The sequence below is a fragment of the Suricata suricatta genome, chromosome 14 (genome assembly GCF_006229205.1).
Source record: "Suricata suricatta isolate VVHF042 chromosome 14, meerkat_22Aug2017_6uvM2_HiC, whole genome shotgun sequence".
NCBI lineage: Eukaryota > Metazoa > Chordata > Mammalia > Carnivora > Herpestidae > Suricata > Suricata suricatta.
This window is the reverse complement of record NC_043713.1, coordinates 5,484,563-5,494,237: the sequence shown is the minus strand read 5'-3', so window position 1 is coordinate 5,494,237 and position 9,675 is coordinate 5,484,563. Positions and strand designations below refer to the sequence as shown.

Here is a 9,675-nt window from a genome sequence, read left to right as displayed (position 1 = left end):
AGGTGAGGCCAACAGCAACATCAAGTAAGTGATTATGTCAAAGGCAGGGGATTACTGAAGTATATCTCCGTGCACGTGGGAGGCGATGGAATCGAGTGCACAGATGGAGGGGACAGCCTTAGATGGGATCATGGTTTGTTCATCTATGTGAACAGCAGGGACGCAAAGTATGTGGGTGCAGATGCCGGAAAGTGAATAGATGTGGTAGTGGGAGTTCGCAAGATTCTATTCTGAAGCTTGATTTCCTCGGTGAACAGAAAGCCAAGAATAAAAATGAGAAAGTGGTGCCTGGGGCTCGGGGAGAGAGAAGAAGAGAATGGGGAGGTAAAGGAAATAGGAATGTAGTCAGTCATGGCTGCCAAGAATCGTCAAGGGCCGGTTGGCGTTCCCAGGGATGAATTGAAAGGGCAAGTTCAGTCCTCATGGTTGTGCACCATTGCTTGAGCCACATTCACTGTAGAAATGCAAGCAGGAGACGGTGGACTGGCTTGGACTGTGGCGTCCTCCATAAAGCGAGGAAGAGTGAGAGGGGGAAAAGTTGAGAGTGTAACATGGAAGTGATTCTATGGCGTGATCCTAACACTTAAGCTAGGTAGTTCAGGAAAGGGGCTCACTGAGGACCTAGGACCAAGAGATTTAGGACCTGGTGAAGCTGAAAGATGCTAGGAACCGGCTGCCAAAGGGACCGGAAAGCGGTGGAAGGGAGTATGCTGTGTGATGCTGATGTAACAGAGGATCCTCGCTGGCGGGGGTGAGGACGCTGGGAGGTGAGTGTGGGCTGAGCGATCTAGGCGTGGTGCACGGCAAGATCATGGGGGGTCATGTAAACCATCGATTAACCCATATCTGGTATGTTATATGTATCATATACTGTATTCCTACAATAAAGTAAGGCAGAGGGAAAATTTTTAAGAAAGTCATAAGGAAAAGAAAATATATTTATAGAATTGGGCTGCAAACAATCCATATATAAGTTGACCCATATCGTTTGACCCTGTGCTATCCAGGGGCCAAGCCCTCTAAGCCTGGAGAAAACAAAGCACATAAGAAATGTTTAACTTACAACTAGAATTTAAAGCTACAATGAAAAACTAAGGAGTTGGCAAAATGCTGGAGTTTTGGCACACAGGTTTCTGGAGTCTTTGTTTCCCTCCAGGGCTTTCTAATGGGAACTTTAATTTTCCCATTAATGGGAAACCCATTTTATTCCAGAACGTGAGCATCGAGTGGTGGAACAGACCAGCAGAGAAAAGCGACAGGGAAGGGAACAGGTGAGCTCAGAACGTGCAGAGTCACTTCACGGCGCAGTTTCAGGCCAAATGCTGCATGGAACGGAGCTCACAGCTTATGCACTTGAACTTTGGCCAATATTTTTAAAGTGTGCAGTGAAATCTATCACAGCGAAGACACAAATAGATTATAAACATATAAAAATGCTCACTCTCACTGTTAAGCAAAAGTTACACACAATGAAATGAGAAAGTACTAATTTTGAAATCTAGAAATGTTTTAAGATGAGTATCATCAATGCTATGACAATAGCATTTTCGGCCTCCCTGGCTGGACTACAAAACTGTTCCATTTCTCAAAACAGTACCAGTTGACTCAGCTCTAAAATTGTTTGTATTAAGTACCAATGTTGTGTCAGATACTGGCCTGGGATCTGAGGAAAGGAAGAAAAATGCTGAATGTTTTTTTCCCTAAGAGAACTTTGGAGATTTGGGAAAATTACTCGGAAAAATAACTCCATAACTCTCTATCTAGAAAACTGGCAGAGCATTATTTTTAAAACATGAGGGTAATGAATGTATGTACAATTATTTTCATCTTAGAATTATATGTAAAAAATTTTAATGGAAATTATGAAAACCACTTTAGGATATTTTGCTAAATCCATAAAAAATACAATCATTAAAGATTACATTAACAATGCTAATGGCCATGCAAATGTTTGTAATAAATATTAGCTGAAAACATGCAATTTCAAAATAATATAAATATATTTAACTATATATGAAAGAATTAAATTATATGTTAATATGTTAGCAATTGTAATCTTTGGAATATTTTGATTTTCCTACATGTACATTTTAACTTTTTAAAAAGATACTATACAATTGCCATAAATCAGCTTGATAGTCATAAAAACCAAGCATTTTAAAAGTGTAAAGTTAATCAGGGCACCTGGGTGGCTCAGTCGATTAAGCGTCCGACTTCAGCTCAGATCATGATCTCATTGTTCATGGGTTCGAACCCTGTATCAGGCTCTGTGCAGACGGCTTGGAGCCTGGAGTCTGCTTTGGATTCTGTGCCTTCTCTCTTTCTGCTCCTCCCCTGCTCACTCTCTGTCTCTCTCTCAAAAATAAATAAAAATTTAAAAAATTAAAAATAATTAAAAGTGTAGTTAAGGAGAGAAGCTTTCTCATTATTGTACTTTATTGTCTACATTTTCATTGCATGAGTATATCATGACTTAACATAAACAATGATATCTGAGGAAAAGAAAGTCTAAATCATTTGTAAGTTTATGGTAACGTCTCTTCACAATGAAAACTCTCATTTAACTTAGAGCTTCAGCAATAGAGAAAAACAATTGCATTAATATCCAGTAAGCCCATCCAGGCTTTGGCATAGTAATCACTAGCTTGATCTGATTTCTGAGGTACCTCGTAATTATACAGATGGATTCATCATAATTGATTTTACTTCCATCTTTTTTTTAATGTTTTTTATTTATTTTTGAGAGAGAGAGAGAGAGAGAGAGAGAGAGAGACAGTGCGAGCAGGGGAGGGGCAGAGAGAGAGGGAGACACAGAATTAGAAGCAGGCTCTAGGCTCTGAGCTGTCAGCACAGAGCCCGACACGGGGCTCGAACCCACAAACTGTGAGATCATGACCTGAGCTGAAGCCGGATGCTTACCTGACTGAGCCACCCAGGTGCCCCGATTTTACTTCCATCTTAAAAGTGCATATTTAAGACATATTAAGACATAGGCTGCTCTCTGAATATTAGGAATACTTATAATGTAGTAGTTTGTACGAAGGGGAACATGGCTACCATCAATATTAGAGTGGTGTAAAGTGAACAAAGCAAATTAAGACCATCTCAAATCCATTTCTGGCCTTTGACTGAAAGTGATGTGTCATGCTTCAAAACGTGCCGTGTGCATCTCTCCTGGGTAGCCTTCAGGTTCTGCTGTCAGACAGGGCTGGGTCGCTAGCTAGGTCAGCTGTGTCCTGGACTGGGTAATCTCGCAACTTGGTTAACCTTCTGGAGTTTCAGTTCACTCATTTGTAAAATGCGGATTTTAATGCCTGCAGTTTTGTTGTTGGGTCACAGATCTGGTATGCTGTGATGTCAGAGTGTTTAAAATTTCTGTATCAAAGTTATCATATGCTACCATGTTAAAATTCAGGCCACCTCACTGAACTGGAGATTCATTTAGTCTTTACAAATATTTGCAAAGGATTTACTACTAAGTTTTTAAAGACACTTACATTTTATTCAAGGATGACAGAAGGCATATATACAAAGTATATCCACTTGCATTGAGATACTAGACCCTGAACAGCTAGAAGGAATATGGCTTGAAGCCATTCTGTGAGGCACAGGAGTGTGAGAACAGCACCTACACTGTTACAGACTAACCTTCCTATTTGTTGCGACACGTTTCTGTTTCTTCCCTCCTTCTTCTATTAAATATGCTTATAAAGTTTGCTTTTGAGAAACCTTCCCTTTACTTTCTTTTGTAATGTTTTCCATTTAAACATTTTGATTTTTAATTTTCAGAAGGCTTGTTATTAAGGTATTAGAGTTCATGGTCTTTACTACACTGTAGTACAGAAAAAACTCAATTTATACATTTTTCATACCTCTGTTCTATAAAAAAACTCATTTAATGTGTTGTCTGCCTGCAAAATGCAACAGTGGTGGAGGTTTAAGGAAAATGTGCTTCTCCTAAACTATAATTCATTGCAATATATAAAAGTACAAATAAAAATCATGGTGAGGCTCAAGTTTTTTGTCTTCCTAAATGCACCTTCTCTCCTCATTTTCTCAAAGTGGTTTAAAGGGTAAACCTAACCATTACTGTGATGCTCTCTCTCTTCAATTGAGGCTGCGTGTCACCACACTTCCATTTCAGATGGATCCTTATGAGTTATATCTTCTCCATTTTTACAACCCAAATCTACTGCAATGCTTGTACTTGATAGATATCCATGTGCTGTTTTTGAGCAAGAGAATTAAGACAGTGGATCAGATCGTTAGTTGGATCATTAGGGTCAGAGAAGAACACACCTCTTTTTTCACTCTTAGGAACTATTTCTAAAGACGATGGTAGTATCTCAGGAAGGTGAAGTAGAAGCCATTCGGATTTGGACAGGAATTTCTGCCAATGTTTTAACTTCCCAAAAACATAATAAAAGTACCAGTTAGGAAAAAATATACATATAACACCCCTTAACTAAAATGGATCTATTTATTTGGCATAATGCTCTTTAGGCAAGCTTTTGGTATCACTAGGTCAAAGAATATGGCTAGTAATTTTCAGTTTCAAAAATATAAGATATCATTGATCTGACAGAACTCAGGCACATTCTAGAAACTCACAATAAGAAAAAAAAAGGCTACTCCTCACTTTTCAAGGCCTCTCCAGAAGCCACTGAGCTGATTGACATAAAAGTTTCTCATCATACTACGTGTGATTCAAAAGATTTAGCAAAGTCAGTATTGAATTCAGGGAATGTAGAATTTAGGCAAGAGTGAAAATATTTTGGAATTGCACCAGCCAATGTTTAATACTTGTGGATAGAAACATGAAGCCTGGAGTTCAGTCCTAATCCTAAAGGTTGTACAATTGTTGCAACACAACCAACCCATTTAAAAAGACTAGTTCAAAGCAGCGCCTGGGTAGCTGAGTTGATAGAGCATACAACTCTTGATCTCAGAGTTGTGAGTTCAAACCCTACGTTGGATGTAAAGCTTACTTTAAAACAAAACAAAACAAATCTCTAAAAATGACAGTGTAATATATACATAAGGAAAACTAGGAACAGTAGATATGGGTGACACTACAATTAAGATATCTCTAAATTTTATGTAAAAAATGATTACCAAAGTTTCTTTTAAAAGCTATTAGGAAAAAAAAGCTATTAGAAAACTCTTTTATTTTTTTAAGTTTTTATTTAAATTCTAGTTAGTTAAAATGTAGCGAAATACTAGTTTCAGGAGTAGATTTTCATGATTCATCACTTAACATGTAACACCCAGTGCTCATCCCAAAAAGTCCCCTCCTTAGTACCCATCACCATTTAGCCCATCCCCCTGACCACCTCCCTTCCAGAAACCCTCAGTTTGTTCTCTATAGTTAAGAGTCTCTTATGGTTTGCCTCCCTTTCTTTTTTTTTTCCCCTTCCCCTACATTTATCTGTTTTGTTTTTTAAATTCCACATACAAGTGAAATCATACAGTATTTGTCTTTCTCTGACCAACATATTTCACTTAGTATAATACAATCTAGCTCCATCCACATTGTTGCAAATGGCAAGATTGTATTCTTTCTGATGACTGAGTAATATTCCATTATATATATTATATATATATGTAATACATAATATATACAGCCAAATTATGGAGACCACCCAATTGTCCATCAACTTGGTGGTCTCCATAATTTGGCTGTTAGAAAACTCAATTTTGAATATTGTACTTATTAAAATGCTTAAAAAGACATTTGGATAGGTTTTAATCATTTTAATATGGGGTATCAACTCATGCAGAAAAGTGCCTTTGAGAAAACTCTTCAGCCTATCCAATTATTGCAGCCCCCCCCCCCCCTGCCAGTCACCACCACCTCCAGCCAGGTCTGGAACACCACCAGGAAACCAGCATGCCACCGAGGTTTGTTTCTATCATAACCTCCTCCCACTTCCTAAAAGTAACCACTTACCTGAGTATTATGTCATCAATTCCTTGCTTTTCTCTTTCCTGCCTACGTGTACATCTCTAAATACTACAGGGTCGCTTTGCCTGCTTTCAAATTTTATATAAATGGAATCATAAATACATATGTTTTTACCTGTCATTATTTGCTCACATTAACCATTATGCTTTTGTGATTCATTTGTGTTTTTTGTATAACTATCAGTCATTAATGTCAACATTGAAACGTACTACATTGTACATCCTGCCATAACTCATGTATTATGCTACTGTTCATTGATATTCGATTGTTCAGCCATTTGAGAAAGTATGAATAATTATGCTGCAAATGTTCATGCCCATGTCTCTCCCATTGCACATATGCATAGGTTTAGGTTGGGTATTAACAAAGACTCTCCTCTTGTCCAAACTTTCGTCATGTTCATCTGCCATTTTCTTGACTAGACTTCAACCTTTACCTCCCACCCCTCATATTTGGTCTGCTTAACTGAGTCTAAGTGAGAACCTTGTTAATTAGTTTAGCTAGAATTCCCCAATGTTTGTAATCCAATCACCCTCGTCCCTCATCCTCCATGTTTGATGTCTGAGTCTTGGGCCTGCCTTCAGCAAGAACCCCCTACCCTTGATATCACGCTCTTAGTTATCTTCCATCATTGACCCCTACTTTGCTAGTTGGCTATCAATCCCCAACTTTCTTAATTATAATTAGGAGCTGAGTCCTATCTCTCCCTTACTGCAAAAACCTTGTTGCAGTAGTCTTGAATAAAGTTTCCCTGTATTAACGTGAATAATTTTTTAACAGTATATGCTGAAACATGAATTTCTTAGTCATAGCATACCAACACCTTCAACATAATCAATATTTTCTATTTTCTGCAATGAATATAACAATTTCTACTTCCACTATCAATGTATGAGCATCTATGTGGTTCCTCTTTTCTGCCATACCCCATTTCTGCCATATCCTGGTGTTTGGAATTTTAGCCATTCTTCTGGGTGGACTGTGAAGTTTATTGCTTAATGGATATTTTGCTGGTTGCTGATGAGGTTAGGTACCTTTCCATATGTACACTGACAATTGAATCATTTGAATACCCTTCTTTGTATCTTGTAATGTTTGCTTATGCTGTTTGTGTTTTTAGCTTATTTTCTCATGGGTTTTCTGTCTCTGTCATTGAAATGTAGAACTTTTCTATATATTCTGAAAATAGCACTTTGTGATTATATGTGTTGCAAATAATATGTCTTTCACTCTTGTAACACTAAACTTGGTGAGCAAGCAATCTTCCTTTTAATGTCATTTAGTGTATAATATTTTTCTCCACAGTGAGTATTTTTTGTATTGTGCCTAATATTTTTTTATTTTGATATAATAAAGTATTCTGTTAACTGAATGGAACGTATATATTTGTTTAGTTAGTTCATGTGTGTGTGTGTGTGTGTGTGTGTTGCATTTGCACTCACAATCTCTGTGGAATTCTTTGTGAATGAAATGCAAGAGGGTTCAAGTTCGTTTTTATTTTTTGTCTTTGAAGAGGTTCTTTTGTCCCCACACCATTCATGGAAGGACCACGTTCCTCCACTGCTCTGATGTGCCATTGATGTCATACAACCAAGGTCCATACACACATGGGACACTTTGGAAGCTATTTTCCCCTGTTCTCTTTGTCTACCCATGCCTCAACATATGCTTTAGAATTTGTTTTTATATATGGCAGTTAAGTCCTCCCACTGTCTTGTCCTTCAAGAGTGCTTTGTCTATTTTTGGATCTTTGCATATCCATGTAAATTTTAGAAACATCTTGTCAAGCTCCATCTAAACTGTTATTTTATGAAGAGTTTATTAGCTATCTAGATAATTTGTGATGATCTGACCCTTGCTGTGTTGAATCATCATACACGAGCATGGCCTATAGCTCCAATTATTAAGCTCATTTTAGATTTCTTGATATTGTTTAAAAACTTTTTGACATTCTGCAGATACTTGGGGCCAGCGGGCTGGAAGCTGCATGTCAGAGTCATGTCCCAGCCATCCCACACCTGACCCTTTCATCTCTTGGGGTGCTCTGAAACCTTTTACAAGTTCCCAGAGCAACTTCATTGTCCGATCAGGGCTGACACCATTGGCCTCACATTTATTAAGCTCTTGCTCCGTGCAGGATACTCTGCAAAGCACTTTGGACATATTTTCTTATTTGTTTAACGCAACCTCTTCTAATCTTGTCACCATGACCTGCAGGGCCCAATATTCATGGCCCCTACATACCAAGGTCACTGATCTGCTGTCTTTTACTCGCCATTCTGCAGGCATTCAGGGCACTGAGTGTTCATTCAAAAATGCCAGGTCCTGACTTAAGGCCTCAGATTCCTGGTGCCTAAAACCTTTCCTCATGAATTCACAGTTATTGCTACCTCCTCATTTAAGCCTCAGTTCACATAGCTTCTCCTCAAATAGGGCTTCTTCACCTCCTGTTTCCTTTCTTCCTGCTCTTCCTCTCCTTGGTCTTCTTCAATTTAATGTCTGATATAGTGGGCTATTTGAGTACAGCATATGAACAGTGGGGAAATTGCTGTGGATTTCTTCACCGTTGTTTCCGTAAGCTCCCCGGTGGCTGCAGGAGACCAGCTGGCAATAGCAGAGGGCAGAGCAAAGAGAATATCACCACCAAATGAGACACCAGGCTTCCCAAAGAATCATGCAAGAGAGGTAATGACCTACTACTCAAAAGTATTCTCTCATCTCATTTTAATTCATGAACTGCTCAGCATTCAGCGTCAGCCAAACTCCAACATTGTATTGATCTGCTCAACACTATTCACGAAGATCATTCGTACTCACTCCGTACGTCAGTGACTGATGTTATTAGGTGAAAATGGTACCTGGCTGAAAGGAGAAAAAGTAGGCATATATTGGGGAGCAATTACCATATAAATAGACATTAACTATCTAAGAGAGTTCTCCAACGTAGAATAAGTGAAACAGGTCTTTGGGGGTGTGATTTCTGAGATTTCAAATTGGAATGGTATTTCAGTTTCAACACTAGTTTTTTGGTGTTTTTTACTTCTTTTTTTTCTTCTTTTCTTCCCCTTTTACTAGCAGAGGAATAAAACACCAAATGAGAGGTTACAATTTTCAAATGTTAAGATTACAGCTGCAATATATCTATATGAACATACTATCCAGTTGCAATGTGTATAAAGGCACAAAGTTAGATAAAATGCTCAGCATTTTTAAATATGGAAATGACAGTAAATACCATCAACATTCAAATACCACAAACACATATATTATACAGGTTTAATAGAACCATGTGAATTCAAAAACATAACTTTAATTTATTACTCTATTTTTACATTCTGTGGAAGCATTCCCTAAAATCAATCTGATGTGAAGTGACAATATTTTCCACATAAATAGAAAATAGGAGAGAAAATAAAATCTTTTAAATGTAATTCCTTTTGGAAGCTAAAATATGTTGATTGGCTTTGCTGTTCACTTAATGTGTAATATGCAACCTAAGTCACTTTGTCACTGTTCTTCTAAAATGTGAATTAAGGTTTTTACCCCAATAAAACAAAATTAAGAAAATTTTAATGTTTTTATTTATTATTGAGAGACAGAGACAGAGCATGAGCAGGGGAGGGGCAGGGAGAGAGGGAGACACAGAATCCAAAGCAGGCTCCATGCTCTGAGTCTTCAGCACAGAGCCCGATGTGGGGCTCAAACTCACG

At 38.0% G+C, this 9,675-nt stretch overlaps 1 long non-coding RNA gene across 4 annotated transcripts in view; it reads left to right on the top strand.

Moving 5' to 3' along the window:
- The first annotated feature begins 411 nt into the window (after positions 1 to 411).
- The window catches only part of LOC115278040, a 35,898-nt gene continuing 26,634 nt past the window's right edge, over positions 412 to 9,675 (top strand). For 2 of the 4 annotated variants that reach the window (XR_003902659.1, XR_003902656.1), the window contains exons 1-2: positions 767 to 849; positions 1,213 to 1,271. This is a non-coding gene — a long non-coding RNA (uncharacterized LOC115278040). Of the gene's footprint in view, positions 850 to 1,212; positions 1,272 to 9,675 lie in introns of all 4 variants that reach the window. The other 2 variants (XR_003902658.1, XR_003902657.1) reach the window with 2 other exon arrangements.